Source organism: Lepidochelys kempii, chromosome 6, assembly GCF_965140285.1.
Source record: "Lepidochelys kempii isolate rLepKem1 chromosome 6, rLepKem1.hap1, whole genome shotgun sequence".
NCBI lineage: Eukaryota > Metazoa > Chordata > Testudines > Cheloniidae > Lepidochelys > Lepidochelys kempii.
In genome coordinates, this window is record NC_136385.1 from 2,781,777 (window position 1) to 2,797,972 (window position 16,196).

At 50.7% G+C, this 16,196-nt stretch overlaps 1 pseudogene; it reads right to left on the minus strand.

The window, feature by feature from the left end:
* Positions 1-4,198: 4,198 nt before the first annotated feature.
* Positions 4,199-5,519, minus strand: LOC140912269 (perforin-1-like; annotated as a pseudogene).
* Positions 5,520-16,196: the final 10,677 nt, after the last annotated feature.

Sequence of the window (16,196 nt, forward strand, 5' to 3'; positions counted from 1 at the left end):
TCCCTCCACCATTCACTCACCTGCTGGGGGTGACTGTCCCGGGGCTGGCAGGGCCGATGAGAAAGGCCCAGGCTTGGACGGCGGGGCAGCTCTGACTGGCGCGGCAGCGGGTGTGGCAGGGAGCTCTGGGATCTCCCCCCACTCCCCCATCACTGACGTCGCAGGCGCTCTCTCCCTGCCCCAGCACCGTGCAGCTGCAGCGAGGGGCGGGGGGAAGCCTGTGGTCAGAACCACTCTTCCTGCCGCTAGAAGAGCAGCGCTGCCCGATGCTGCATCTTGAGTCAGAGGGGCTACATGTGCGAGGCAGGGGGGCCATCACTCTAGGGGAGGGGGCTACGGGAATCCCGTCCCCGTTCTGCCACATCTCCCAGGCCCCTTTTTCTCCTGGCCTGTGCCCCATGATTCCACCCGACTGCTTCCCAGCAGGAGCATTCTGCTCTGGGGTGGGCTACGCCCCAGCTCCATCCTGGTCTGCACCGCTTGGCTCCCAGTTCCCCAACTGGGCTCTGTGACCTTAGCACTCGGCCACAGTTTGCACCTCCCTCGGTGCAGAAGTAGCTTGCAGGTGGGACCACTCTGCCCTGCGGTCTCCTGCCTCCCAGCCCCATCCTGGCCTGGCCTTTGTGGCTCCCCGCTTCCTGATCCGGGCTCTGGGATGAATGTTTGCACCCCCTTCCACTACCACAACTGGGCCATGGTTCAAGCTACGAGATGCCTGTGTTGGCCCGTGTGTCTCGTAAGTGTCGCCACGTCCTTGATCTCCCCCCCACTCCCTAATCTCTGCTGTACCACCAGCCGCTGGGCTCCCATTTCCGCCCAGCCCGCTGCCCCCTATCAGCTTGTAATGTTGCCCTGGGCACTGCAGAAACGTGCTGATTTTATGCTCCTCATCTCCCAGTGTGAAGGCACCAGGGCAGGGGGAGGGCTAGGGGGCAGCAGGATGGAGGTGGGCTGTGCCAGCTAGGACCATGTACCCTGAAGGAGCTTGCTCTGAAGCCACTGGGTGTGTGGTGGGGCAGGAGGAGGCTATGGAAAGATCCTCTTCAGTCCACCATGCGTCTCAACCACACTCCCGCCGGCTCTCCGGAGCCGCCCCATCTCTCAGGCTCTGCACCGTGATCCCAGCCTTCATTCCAGGGACAGGTCAGGAATTCAGAGCCGCTCCCCACCCCCTGCTAACACCTTCTATGCGTTGTAGGAACTGACCTGTAGGTGCATTTAGCTCACAGTTGGGCAAACTTTTTGGTCTGAGGGCCAAATATGGAAATTGTATGGAGGGCCATGAATACTCATGAAATTCAGGGTTGGGGTGCGGGAGGGGATGAGGGCTCTGGCTTGGGGTGCGGGGCTGGGGTTGAGGGGTTTGGGGTGTAGGAGGGTGCTCTGGGCTGGGACCAAGGGGTTCCGAGTATGAGAGGGGGATGAGGGCTAGGGCAGGGGTTTGGGGCCTGGGAGGGGATCAGGGGTGCAGGCTCCTGGTGGCGCTTACTGGAAACAGTGACATGTCTCCCCTCAGACTCTTATGCGGAGGTCTGGTGCCAGCAAGGCGGCTCTGCACGCTGCCACGTCTGCAGGTGCCGCCCCTGCAGCTTCCACTGGCCATGGTTCCCAGCCAATGGGAGCTTTGGGGGCCGGCGCTTGGGGTGTGCAGAGCGCCCTGGCTGCCCCTACGAGTAGGAGCCGGAGAAGGGAGATGCCACCTCTTCTGGGAGTCACACGGAAAGCCCCCAACCCTGCTCCCCAGAAAGAGCTCGAGGGCCGGATTAAAAGGTCTGACATGCTAGTCGCAGCCTGCAAGCTGTAGTTTGCCCACCCCTGATTTAGCTGATCAACTGCCTGGGGGCTTTACGAATCCAGGCTGCCAACTGCTGGAGGGAATCAGAGATACACCAGTAGAGGAGGACTATTACTATAATTCCCCAGCCCCCGGGGCCAGCCATGTCTTGGGGCCAGATCAGAACCAGCGACCCCTAGAGGGGAAAGGCCCCGTGTCCCATTCGCCAGCCCCCTGAGCCAGCCAATCCCCCTGTTCAAAAGTCAGATGAGAGCTGAATCCACTTTAAGGGAAAATTCCTCGTAACCCCTTGGCAATAGCAGAGTCTTGCTAATATCAGCTCGGGGATATTAATGCCCCTCTAAGAACACTGCCCATCTCCCTGTATCTCTTTCCCACCCCCACTCTGTCCCCGACAGAAGCCATTCGCATTGACTGGCATTAGCCACTTTACACTGTAGCCCCTCTGGCCCAGAGCTCCCCCTAGTGTTCCAAGTATTGCAGCTACTCATTTCTACTCTACATCTGGGTCCAGCCCACTGAGGTTGGAAGAATGACAAGGCTTTCTGCTTAGAAATTTGCTTTCACACACATTTATTGAAGCAGGGAGATACATTTGTAAGACATTCAGAGAGCTGGAATCCTCCCAGAAGCAAATAATTTTGCTGTGGAGCTGCAAAGCTGCATGGCAGTTTTCCAGACAGGAGATATTTAACTTGCAATCAGTAGGGTTCAGAGTTAACAACCATCATTCACCAGTTAACTGCACAATGGAGCTATTAATCTAGGCTCTCACAGATGCAGATAGGGGTGAAGCAGTAAAATGCTTTAATCCCCAAATTAGGGGGAATTTGCCCTTCCCAATGTGACCCCAATGCAGTGCCCTCTCCCTGAGCCTGATGACAGCTGGAATCAACAGCCCTGTGGCATGACTTCCTACCAAGAGGATGTGATATATCTGCATCACTGCTGACCATCTGAGCAGGGATGGTGGGTGGGGCCTGCACATTCAGGATGAGATAATTAATCCCAAAGCTGCTGGGTAGTAGTGGAAAGTAAGATAAATGACAGTTAGGGAACAGCCCCCTAGTGAATGAGGACCCTGGGAGTTCAGAACCATGTCCATTCCCTGGGAGTTCAGAATCATGTCCCTCCCTGGAATATCTTTGGGTTTCTGCAGAGGGTTAATCCCTGATGCCACAATAGGACAGGGGCTTAGCTTTGCTCCTGATGATCTCTTTTCAGCTGGATGCACTAGACCGGTAATTACAGTGGGTGGATGGATACATGGGCTGAGGGATTAGTTGCATTGCCGGCACATATTGGTTGACTGGATGAACTTGACATTCATTGGTTGCTTGCTTGCACTGGCTACACAGGTTGGTTGGACGTACATAAGGCATTAGTTTCTTGAATACATCAGATGCACTAGATACATACACTGATTGGTTGGTTGGATGGATACATTGGATACATTGGTTGAATTGGTTGGAAGGTTGGCTGGATACGCTAAATAAATTTGTTGGTTTGCTGGTTACATGGGACAGCCTAAACACCTTCGTTGGCTGGCTGGCTTTTTACGTTGGATATGCTAGATAACATTTATTGTTTGTTTGGATGCACTGGATACATTCATTGGTTGGTGGTTAGCTGGCTGAATATGTTGGATAACATAAATGAAACAATTTGTGGGTTGGTTGGCTGATGGTTGGTTTGATGGGGTGGGGCAGATAGGTTGGCTGCAGTAGGTATATATTTTGGTTAGTTGGTTGGATGGATACATTGCATGACTGGAATCACTGGACACACTGGTCTGATGGATCTGGGATATTTTCCCAGAGGGAGCTGTGAGGATGACGGGCCCACAGGAGCAGACAGTCTCTTGTGGCATAGAAGACACAGATTCCCGAGCAGGGGTGACAGCATGAAGCCCAGTAGCATCAGCAGAGCGGGAACTAGGAAATGCTCTGGGGGACAGGGGTGCTATTGATCAATGCACACCCATGCCCCACTCCGATCCCCTGTCTGTGGGGTTCACCAGAAGGCCTCCACCTCCTTCCCCTTGGCTGTGCTCTGCTGGGGTGGCTGGGAGACATAGTCGAAGCAGCTCGGCCCCCCGAGGTGGGGCCCACAGCGCAGGCTGTACTGGAACCAGATGCGGCCGTGGTTCAGGTAGCAATCCTTCTGGTGGGGCCCCCCAGCCTCCAGCGGGATGTCGCAGCTTCCCAGCAGGTCATCGTCCCACTTGTTGTCCTCGTCCCAGACCTGGACTCGGATCTTGCTGGCACTGGTGATGCGGACGGTACCGAAGTCCAAGGGGACGTTCCAGATGGGACTGTTGTTGACCCAGATGGTGTCAGTTCGGATCTCCCTTCTCTCAAAGAAGACCTTGACAAAGGCATCCATAGCGGTAAAGTAATCCCCTCACAGGCCACTGACTGTCTTCACTATCACCACCAGCTTCCCCAGGCCGCTCTCCCGCATGGCCACCTCCATACTCAAGCAGTCCTTGATCTCGTTGTCAGTCAAGCTGCTCATTGACGCTTTGCAGACTCGCATGGCTGTCACGTCCCATGCCCAGCCCCCCAGTTGCAGTTGGGACAGGTAGTGGGTGCCATAGTTGCTGATTAGCTGCTGGTACTCCAGCTTGGATTTGCTGTCGTACTGCTCTGGGAGGTTCTCCAGCGCCAGAGTGAAATGGCTGGTGAGTGGGGGCATCTCGCTGACCCGGAACCTGGTCAGGGACACAAGAGGTGGATGCTACTCAGCCCGGTGAGTCAGCTGAGGTCATTAGCTGCGTATCCTAAGGCCCCAGCCAACCCACAAGTAAGGATCTAAGCAGGTGGCTCCTACTCAAAGCAACCACCCACTCTGCTGAATCTCACAATCTTGCTGGGGATACTGCCGGCTGCTTGATAGTTATGACAGACTGCCCCCACTCTGGCCACGGCAGGTTGCTGGGCAGTCCTGAGACTCAAGAGAAGAAAATCCCCCATAGCTGGCCAGTCACAGGTGGTAGATAGTGCCTTCTAGAGGGGAAGGCTCCGTGTCCCATTCCCTGCCCCACTGAGCCTGCCAGTCCCTCCCTTCTGGACCTAGATTGGAGCCATCACCCCCTAAAGGAGAAAGGCCCCATATCTCTGTGTGGTGTTGCTGTGATCTGAATTCCAGGTGATGCCTCCCGACCCAGGCTGGCTCTCACCTGTAATAGCCGCAAGAGACCTCGTGGCTCACAAAGCTGTATTTGTCCATCAGTGTGTGGTCTACCACGAAAGTCGTCAGTTTGGAATGCGATCTGGCCAGCGCCACCTGGACCTTAACCTTGGGCTTCACAGGCATGTCCAGCCCCACCTTCCAGTCATTCTGCACTGTGGACGCTGCGGACTCCATAATGCCCATCGCTGACTGCTGCACCGAGCTACTCAGCTTCCGGCGGCACGAGATGTGGACTCTCCAGTCCACTGCGGCCAGAGGCAGCCTCTGCCACTGGCCTCTGCAGTCGGTTCTGGCACAGGATGCAGGTACTGTCCTTTTGCTGTCAGTGGTTGTTGTCCACCAGATAAGCCCCCTTCCTGACCATCGTGGTCACATCGATGACCTCCCCAGCCAGGCTGTGCCCGGGCACAAAGGCCGTGTGATTCTTACATTCATTGACCGTGTCTGTGTGACAATGGGAGGAGGCCCCAAGGAAGATGAAGAGGAGGAGGGGGATGAAGGCACCAAATCTGGGCATGGCTGACATGACGGGTTCCCCCACCCAGGAGGGGCTGTTGGTTCTGAACGTCCCTAAAGGGAGAGACACACAGAGGTCCAAAATTAGTGACAATCCAGTTGCAGTCAGTTCCGTTGTTTAACTTTGTTGTAGAGACAGAGGCATCCACCTACCACGCATGACATCAGCCATGTTCTGTAGCACACCTATGAAAAATTTGAGATCTAGGAAGCCTGGAAGCATTATGCAAATGACGTGATATCTCGTTTGCATGTTTGACTTTGGATTACGTAATTTGCATCAATTCCCTCCCATCCCTCTTTTCTGGGTGTTGTAATCCCAGCACTAACCACGAGGCGGGTATAGTTTCACATTCCCATCTAGAATATGCAATATAATAAGGGACCACTGAAATTGCTCAGTGGAACCAATAGAGGGCAGTGCCATGTGGACAGAATCCGTGGCTGGGTCTGGTCACTAGGAGGAAGTGAGAAGCCACCCACAACCCGTGGCTTGCAAGACATAGTCCCCCAGATGGTGGGTTTTATAGCCAGCGACACCAGTGGGAGCTTTGTCCATGCTGGCTGTGACTGGTTTCCCTGTAGAAGCCGCTGGGCCCCCCTAGTTGCCTCACAGAGTTGTGGATTTGATTATGTTTAACGACCACCGAAGGGTCATTTTCTGGAGTTTCTCATGGTCAGAATCAGACCCAGCATACAGTGCTGTGTCCTTTACACTGTGGCTGTTGGGGAAAATGGCAGGAAACCCTACCAACCTGCAGGAGATCCTGGGCCCACCTAGCCCAGTATCCTGTCCCCACCCTTTTGCCCTGCATCAGGCTCATGGGCCCATCTAGCCTGGTATCCCGCCTCCTCCCTAAAACTCTGGAACAAACCCCAGGCCCATCTACTCTGGTATCCTGTCCCCTTCCTTCTGCCCCAGATGCTTTGACCACCTCACCCCTCTGTTTGCGTCCCTCTCGTTACTAACCACAAGGAATGCTGGGTTAAATGTAGATTTGAATTGTGTTTCACTTGGGTTGGAACTGTACAGCAATGCTGGCTGTGGGGCAGGAAAGGGTGACAGCTCTGCATCCTGTCAGGGTAGCAGGCTCGGACTGGGAGGGGACAGTAAATGTGTGAATTTGCCCCAGCATCACTGGTCAGGAAAATCACATTTGAATATTAACTGCTTGGCTCTGCTGGTGCCTCTCAATCCCCACCCGTAGAAAGGTGACCAGATGTCCCGATTTGATAGGGACAGTCCAGATATTTGGGGATTTTTTTTATATGGGCTCCTATTACTCCCCACCCCCTGTCCCGATTTTTCACACGTGCTGTCTGGTCACCTTAACCCATAGCCCCCTGCTAGCCCAGCCCTGGCGTTCCACCCCCCTGCCCCCACTCTGCCAGTGCGCCTCAGTCCCAACCTGCTGCCCCACTGCTTTGTTGAGAATAGAAAATCAAACAGCCTGCAATTGCAAGATGCCTCTGATATGAAAGATATCAACCGTGTAAATTAATTGTCAAAAGCTGATTGGCAACGTGGTCTAGGGGATAGAGCATTGGATTGAGAGCCAGGACTCATAAGAACATAAGAATGGCCAGACTGGGTCAGACCAAAGGTCCATCCAGCCCAGTATCCTGTCTACCAACAGTGGCCAATGCCAGGTGCCCCAGAGGGTGTGAACTTAACAGGTAATGATCAAGTGATCTCTCTCCAGCCATCCATCTCCACCCTCTGACAGACAGAGGCTTGGGACACCATTCCTTACCCATCCTGGCTAATAGCCATTAACGGATTTAACCTCCATGAATTTATCCAGTTCTCTTTTAATCCCTGTTATAGTCCTAGCCTTCACAACCTCCTCAGGCAAGGAGTTCCACAGGTTGACTGTGCGCTTTGTGAAGAAGAACTTCCTTTTATTTGTTTTAAACCTGCTGCCCGTTAATTTCATTTGGTGGCCCCTAATTCTTCTATTATGGGGACAAGTAAATAACTTTTCCTTCTTCACTTTCTCCACACCACTCATGAATTCATATACCTCTATCATATCCCCACTCAGTCTCCTCTTTTCCTAGCTGAAAAGTCCTAGTCTCTTTAATCTCTCCTCATATGGGACCCGTTCCAAACCCCTAATCATTTTAGTTGCCCTTCTCTGAACCTTTTCTCATGCCAGTATAGGCTTTTTGAGATGAGGAGACCACATCTGTATGCAGTATTCAAGATGTGGGCATACCATGGATTTATATAAGGGCAATAAGATAGTCTCCGTCTTATTCTCTATCCCTTTTTTAATGATTCCTAACATCCTGTTTGCTTTTTTGACTGCCGCTGCAAACTGTGTGGATGTCTTCAGAGAACTATCCATGATGACTCCAAGATCTCTTTCCTGATTTGTTGTAGCTAAGTTAGCCCCCATCGTATTGTAGGTATAGTTGGGGTTATTTTTTCCAATGTGCATTACTTTACATTCATCCACTGTGACGGGGCAAGACCAGATGGCTATAGAAAAGTAGTGGGAGATAGATATATTAGCTCCAGGCTAAACAAATCCCTGGTACCAGGATAAGTGAAATGGCAGCTGCTCCAGGTCAATTAAGACACCTGGGGCCAATTAAGAACTTTCCAGAAGGCAGGGAGAACGCTAGGTTGATTGGGACACCTGAAGACAATCAGGGGCTGGCTGAAACTAGTTAAAAGCCTCCCAGTTAGTCGGGTGGGTGCGCATGTCAGGAGCTGTGGGAGGAAGTTGCGCTGTTGGAGAGACTGAGCAGTACACACCATATCAGGCACAAGGAAGGAGGCCCTGAGGTAAGGGTGAAGTGGAGCTTGAGGAAGTGAGGGCTGCTGTGGGGGAAGTAGCCCAGGGAATTGTACATGTCATGTTTCTAAAAGTTCAGCAACCATAGCTGATACTATTAGGGTCCCTGGCCTGGAGCCCGGAGTAGAGGGTGGGCCCGGGCTTCCCCCCCTTTGCCCCCTGATTAATCACTGAGACTGGGAGACAACAGAGACTGTGCAAGGAAGGATAACTTCTCCTCACCTCCCTTGCTGGCTTATGAAGAAAATGGCTCAGTAGACTGTGACCCTTGTCTCCAGATAGAGAAGGGTTACATGGAGGGTCACAGTGAGCCTCTGAGGCTAGCGAAATCCGCCAGGAAACGTGGGACCCACGGAGGCAAGGACAGATCTTTGTCACACCACATTAAATTTCATTTGCCATTTTGTTGCCCAATCACTTAGTTTTGTGAGATCTTTTTGAAGTTCTTCACAGTCTGCTTTGGCCTTAACTATCTTGAGCAGTTTAGTATCGTCTGCAAACTTTGCCACCTCACTGTTCACCCCTTTCTCCAGATCATTTATGAATAAGTTGAATAGGATTGGTCCTAGGACTGACCCTTGGGGAACACCACTAGTTACCCCTCCCCATTCTGAAAATTTACCATTTATTCCTACCCTTTGTTCCCTGTCTTTTAACCAGTTCTAAATGCATGAAAGGATCTTCCCTCTTATCCCAGGAAAACTTAATTTATGTAAGAGCCTTTGGTGAGGGACCTTGTCAAAGGCTTTCTGGAAATCCAATTACACTATGTCCACTGGATCCCCCTTGTCCACATGTTTGTTGACCCCCTCAAAGAACTCTAATAGATTAGTAAAACAGTAAGATTAGTAAGTTTCTCCCTTTACAGAAACCATGTTGACTTTTGCACAATAATTTATGTTCTTCTACATGTCTGACAATTTTATTCTTTAATATTGTTTCAATTAATTTGCCAAGTACTGACGTTAGACTTACCAGTCTGCAATTGCCAGGATCACCTCTAGAGCCCGTTTTAAATATTGGCGTTACATTAGCTATCTTCCAGTCACTGGGTACAGAAGCTGATTTAAAGGACAGGTTACAAACCATAGTTAATAGTTCTGCAACTTCACATTTGAGTTCTTTTAGAACTCTTGGGCAAATGCCATCTGGTCCCGGTGACTTGTTACTGTTCAGTTTATCAATTAATTCCAAAACCTCCTCTAATGACAGTTCAATCTGTGACAATTCCTCAGATTTGTCACCTACAAAGGATGGTTCAGGTTTGGGAATCTCCCTCACATCCTCAGCCATGAAGACTGAAGCAAAGAATTCATTTAGTTTCTCCGCACTGACTTTGTCGTCTTTAAGTGCTCCTTTTGTATCTCAATCGTCCAGGGGCCCCACTGGTTGTTTAGCAGGCTTCCTGCTTCTGATGTACTTAAAAAACATTTTGTTATTACCTTTTGAATTTTTGGTTAGCTGTTCTTCAAACTCCTTTTTGGCTTTTCTTTTTACTTGTTGACACTTAATTTGGCAGTGTTTATGCTCCTTTCTATTTATCTCACTAGGATTTGACTTCCACTTTTTAAAAGATGCCTTTTTATCTCTCACTGCTTTTTTTACGGGGTTGTTAAGCCATGGTGGCTCTTTATTAGTTCTTTGACTGTGTTTTTTAATTTGGGGTATACATTTAAGTTGGGCCTCTATTATGGTGTCTTTGAAAAGTGTCCATGCAGCTTGCAGGGATTTCACTCTAGTCACTGTTTCAGAGTAGCAGCCATGTTAGTCTGTATCCACAAAAAGAAAAGGAGTACTTGTGGCACCTTAGAGACTAACAAATTTATTTGAGCATAAGCTTTCATGAGCTACAGCTCACTTCATACCTTTTAATTTCTGTTTAACTAATCTCCTCATTTTTGCAAAATTCCCCTTTCTGAAATTAAATGCCACAGTGTTAGGCTGCTCAGGTGTTCTTCCCACCACAGGAATGTTAAATGTTATTAAATGTTATTATATTATGGTCACTATTTCCAAGCCAAGTGGGGTCGAGTGGGTTAAAGAGGGGGGGGGGCTGGGGACCAGGATGCCTGGGTGTGACTCTCTGTATCTCGGGGGAACAGTCTGCACCCCCATATGCAGGCTTATAATATGATTGTGTGGTATCCAATGCAAAATTTGTCATGTCGGGTGTCTTCGGAATGCTCTTGATGCACCGAGCATTGTTGTTATAGTACTGTTATAGGTTGTAATTTCATGTATATAGTTATGAGGCTAAAAATGTGTCCTCATGGCTTAAAACAAGCCCAGTAAAAACTCTCCAGGAACAGAGGGGCAGTTCACACCTCATCAGGGCATGTATGGGACAAACCCAGCCCAGCCTCTCAGGAACAAAGGACACTGGCCTAGGCAGCAAGAAAGGATCTGCTGGACTCTCGAGTGAGTCACCTCCCTTCCCTTGGTCAGTTTGGGATTATGATGAGGTAATGCTCAGCTGACTCTGAAGGGGGGGGTGCAAAGCCAAGGGATGAAAGGACATGATAAAAGGGAGAGACGTTTATCATACTGGCTCTCTCTTCCACCTACATCTACAGACACCACCACAAAGGGACTGAAGCACTGATCAAAGGGGAGAGCCTGGCTGAAAAGCAACCAGCCAGCCTGTGGTGAGAAGCATCTAAGTTTATAAGAGCACTGAAGGTGTTAAGATCAGCTTAGAATGCGTTTTGCTTTTATTTCATTTGACCAAATCTGATTTCTCATGCTTTGACGTTTTATCACATAAAAAATCTACTTTTTGTAGTTAATAAATTTGTTTGTTTATTCTACCCGAAGCAGTGTGTTTGGTTTGAAGCATGTCAGAGATTCCCCTTGGGATAACAAGACTGGTAAATATCAATTTCTTTGTTAAATTGATGAACTCATATAAACTTGCAGCATCCAGCGGGCATAACTGGACACTGCAAGATGGAGGTTCCTAGGGTTGTGTCTGGGACCGGAGATAGTGGCTAGTGCCATTTGGTTGCACAATCCAAGCAGCGGCTGGCCAGAAGTGCTCACTCACGTAGCTGGGAGCAGCTTACATGCCAGAGGCTGTGCGTGAACAGCCCAGGAGTGGGGGTTCTCACAGCAGAGCAGGGAAAGGCTGGCTCCCAGAGTCGAGGATTGGCGCGACCTAGCAGATCACCAGTCCAGATAACACCAGGGGAATGTCACACCAGGTTCTATCCACAGCCCTGGGAGTAGAGTGGGGTCTGGCGGGTGAGAGCAGTGGGGGGACTGGGAGCCCTGATCTTGGTTGAGGTCTGTGCGATGCCCACTGTGATGGGGACTCCAATCTCAGTTGGGGTCTAATAAGTGCCCGGCGCAATGGGGTCCGCAGTCTTGGTTGGGGTGGGGGCGGGCGGGGGGGTTGTGCACTGCCTAGAGTGATGGAGGCCCTGATCTCAGTTGGGGTCTAAGCATTGTCCAGTGTGATGGGTTCCCCTGATGATGGCCACAGTCTGAGCACACCCACCCATCACTCATCTGTCTCAGGAGCTGAGCTGTTCTGCCATGACTCCTACCGGCGGCCAGGGCTGGGCTGTGGCTCTGTTCAGAGAGACACACTTTGAAGATGGATCAAGGCACCAGAAAAAGTCTCCGGAGGTTCTTCTCACTGTCTCACCCCAGCTGGGCGTGAAGCTGTGGCTGGCAAATATTCCATCACCGGGGTGGATCAAACGCGCCTCCCGTGGGTCCCCATCCAGGGTGTGAGGAGATAGACAGGGTGCAGGGGAACCTGTAGTGAGAGAAGCCCTGAACGGGGGGGGAGCACTGGGGGGGGAAATTGGGGGGAAGCACTGTCTGCTGGGGGAAATTTGCCCCCTGCTGAGCCCCTATCCTGCAGCATAACACCCCCTAGTGCCGCACTGTAGCCAGCACCTAGTGCCTCAGGGACCCCAGTGTAAATGTGGAGCAACCACACTGATGCCAATGGAACCAGGCCTGGATTCTGATCCCTGGTAAATCTGGATCAAGCCCAATGCCCTGGCCCTGTGGGGCAGGCTGTGGTGGGAGTGGGGACATGGGGCACTGAGGGCAGGGGTGGAAGGGAGATGGCCCTGGGCTGCTGTAGAGTAGGTCTGAGGTTTCCTTCTCTCTCTGTTCTCCCGTGTTTTGTTCTATCCATGCTTTCATCCCCTGGGACTCCAACCCCAGGGTCCCACAGCCCCCATGATAGCCCCTGTGTGCCCCCCATCAGAGGATTCTGTCACTCCAACCCACTGCTGATATGACCCCATCCCCCTGCACCCCCATTATCTTGCCAGAGGTCCTCCCACTGCCTAAACTTCACATTTATCTTGCCAGGGGTCACCTCACTGCCTGAACCCCCCATTATTCTGCCAGGGGTCCCCCTCACTCCATCCCAGGCTGCCCCCTGCTTTTCTCTCTCCTGATCCCCCATGCTTTTACAAGCTGGGGGTGGAGGTATGCTACTCTGTACCTCAAAATAACACCTGGGAACCACTGTGTTATGACTGAGAGGTTTTGTACAATACATGCTTTGTGAGATATCATTGAAGAAGTCATGATCTGTTGAACATGAATATCCTGTTGAACGGTGAGTGCTATCATTGTAAGTGAGGTTATCAAGTGTTGCTATGTTTGCTTTTGAAACATGTGGTAAATGGGAAAAACGCCTTTCAGTGGCAAAAAAGGCATAACAAACAAGACACATTTATATGAGAATGGGCCAGACCCCTGGTGATGGCCCATCAAGAAGAATCCAGACTCCCAGTGACATCACCACTTGGCCTCTCTCCTCCCCCATCTCAACATCGTTGGGAAGACAAAGACTTTGAACTGGGGAGATTGGTCCCAGGCTGAGAAGGGAATCCAGCCTGTGTACAGAGAACTGTCAACTGCCTGGAACACCCAGTGGGGTGAGAAAAGTTCTTGGATTCAAATCTTCTAAGTTTAACAGACTAAGCAATTTAGACTGCAATTCTATTTTTATTTATTGTTTAACCAACTTTGACCTCTGTGTCTAACATTTCTAATCACCTAAAATCTATCTTTCTGTAGTTAATAAACTGACTTTAACATTTTATCCTTACCAGTGAGTTTGCCTAGAGGGTTTGGGGAATCGGCTCAAGTTACAAAGGCTGGCGCATGTCCACTTTCCTTTGACAAAGTGGCGAACAAATTAATGAGCTTGAATTGTTCAAGATAATTTCTTGAGCCATGTAAAATGGTACATTTCTGTGGTGCAAGGCTGGGGAGATTTGCTGGTGTCTGTCTCTGTCTAATTAGAGTATTCATGCAATTTAGCTGGGTGTCCCCTTGCCTATTGTTGGCAGAGTGACCTCAGCCCCTGAAGGGGTTTTGCTGCTTGTGACTGGCAAAGCATTGTTAGTGTTAAGGAAAAGTTAGCACATGTGACTCCATTTTGGTTTGGGGCTCACCATTGTTTAAATGCCAGCACATCATACACCAGGAGAAGTGATCCTTAGATACCGAATCCCTGTGAAAATCCTCCTCCTTGTCTCCAGCCTGCCTTGACTCCCAGTATCTGGTTTTTGTCAGTCTCTAACTCCCTGTCTCTTGGCCTTGATGTGAGGCCTCCCATCCTGATAATAAAAGTTACTGATGCATGGCTTTAGGACCATGCTGTGTAATTAACATACTGGTTTAGCATGAGGAATGCACCAAGCAGGGATAGGTGGTAGATAAGACAAGGGTTTGTTTATTGGCTAAGGTTTCCGATGCACGAGGGCAACATGCTTTGCTAAAAAGTATATAACCTTTGTATAATCTGTATTCAGGGTCCCCTCCTGGCTAGCAGGGCGGCACCACGCTCGAGCGTAATAAACTTAGTGTCTTTTGGGAACTCTGCAGCTGTGGACTTTGTTTCTGTGCCTCAGCCTAGATTCGAACTGTGCGTGACCTATCAGGTATAATTCGCAGCATTGGTGTGCGTGTCCTATCAGGTATAATTCGCAGCATTTGTGTGTGTGTCCTACCAGGTGTAATTCGTAACATTAGAGACAGCCCAGGTTGGAGAGTTAAGGGGGCACAGTGGCACCCCAGTTTGAGTTTCTACCTTGGGGATCGAGTCACAGGAGGCCTATCAGAGGCATGGGGAATAAACTGCTTTGGGGTTTGCTTTCCCTGCCAGCTTAAAGTATGGCCCAGGGCGCTGCAGCAACTAGCTGATTCATACTCTACCTCTCCTAGCCCCAGGGCACTGGGGTATGGGGAAGGGCTAGGGCCAGGGGGCAGTGGACTGAAGGTGGGCCATGCCAGATAGGGCCATTTACTCTGCAGGGACTTGCTCTGAAGCCACTGGGTGTGCGGCAGGGCAGAAGAAGGCTATGGAAAGATCCTCTCCTCTCCACCATGCATCACAGCAGCACTCCCGGAGCCGTCCCATCTCTCAGCCTCTGCACCAGGATCCCAGGCTTCATTCCAGGGGCAGATCAGGAGCTTATCCCCCAGCTCCCTAGCTAACACCTTCCATGGTCTCTCAGAACTGACCTGCAAGATGGATTTAGCTGATCAACCGGCTCCGGGCTGCACGAGTCCAGGATGCCACCTGCTGGCGGGAATTGGAGCTGCACCATTGGAGGAGGACTATTACTCTAATTCCCCAGTGCCCGCAGCCAGCCATGTCATGGGGCCAGATCAGAACCAGCGCTGCCTAGAGGGGAAAGGCCCCATGTCCCATTCCCCAGCCTCCTGAGCCAGCCAATCCCCCTGCCCTAGAGCCAGATCAGAGTAGAATCCCCTTAGAAGGATACTTTCTCATATCCCCTCATGGATCTCTTGGCAATAGCAGTGTCTTGCAAAAATCATCTGTGGGATATTAATACCCCCTAATAATACTGCCCATCTCCCTGTATTTCTTTCCCACCCACCCCACTCTGTGCCCGACAGAAGCCATTTGCTTTGACTGGAGTTAGCCACATTACACTCTATTTGCTGTTTCAGCAAATTCATCCAGCTGTCTAGCTCCCCTGTCTTGCCATACCTCACTCCCCTCTAGCCCAGAGCTCCCCCAACTGTTCCCAAGAGTGTATTGCAGCCACTCATTTCTACTCTCCATCTGGGTCAAGCCCACTGGGGTTAGAAGAATGACAAGGCTTTCTGCTTACAAATTTGCTTTCACAAATGTTTATTGAAGCAGGGAGATACACTTGCAAGAATTCAGAGAGCTGGAATCATCCCAGAAGCAAATCATTTTGCAGTGGTGCTGCAAATCTGCATGTCAGTTTTCCAGGCTGGAGATATTTAACTTGCAGTCAGTAGGGTTCAGAGTTAACCCCCCCTCCATCAGTGAGGTACAGCATGGAGCTATTGATCTAGGCTCTCAAGAGATGCAGATAGGGGTGAGACAGGAAGAATCTTCAATCCACGAATTAGGGAGAATTTGCTTAGGAAACAGTCCCCTAATGAATCCTCCCCCCGGGGCCCCGGCTCATCTTCTGGGTGTTTAGAACCATGCCCACCCTGGAATATTTTAGGGTTTCTACAGGGGGTTTATCACTGAAGCTGCAATAGGACAGGCCTGAGTTGTGCACCTTATCCCCTCCTGTAGAGACAATCAATTTTCAAATGGATACACTAGGCAGATAAATACAGTTCGTGGATGGACACATGGGGCAGTGGATTGGTTGCCCGGCCTGCACATATTAGCTGACTGGTTGGTTGGATGCACTTAGGACATTCATTGGTTGGTTGGTTGCACTGGCTACACATATTGGTTGGTTGGTTGGCTGGATGTACTTAAGATCTAAGTTGGTTGGTTGGCTACACTGGATGCACTAGATCAGTAGTTCTCAACCGGTGGCCCGTGAGTCACTTGTGCCCCAGTCAGCACACAGCTGCAGCCCGTGTCACATCCTAAGGGCCATACAGATAGTATA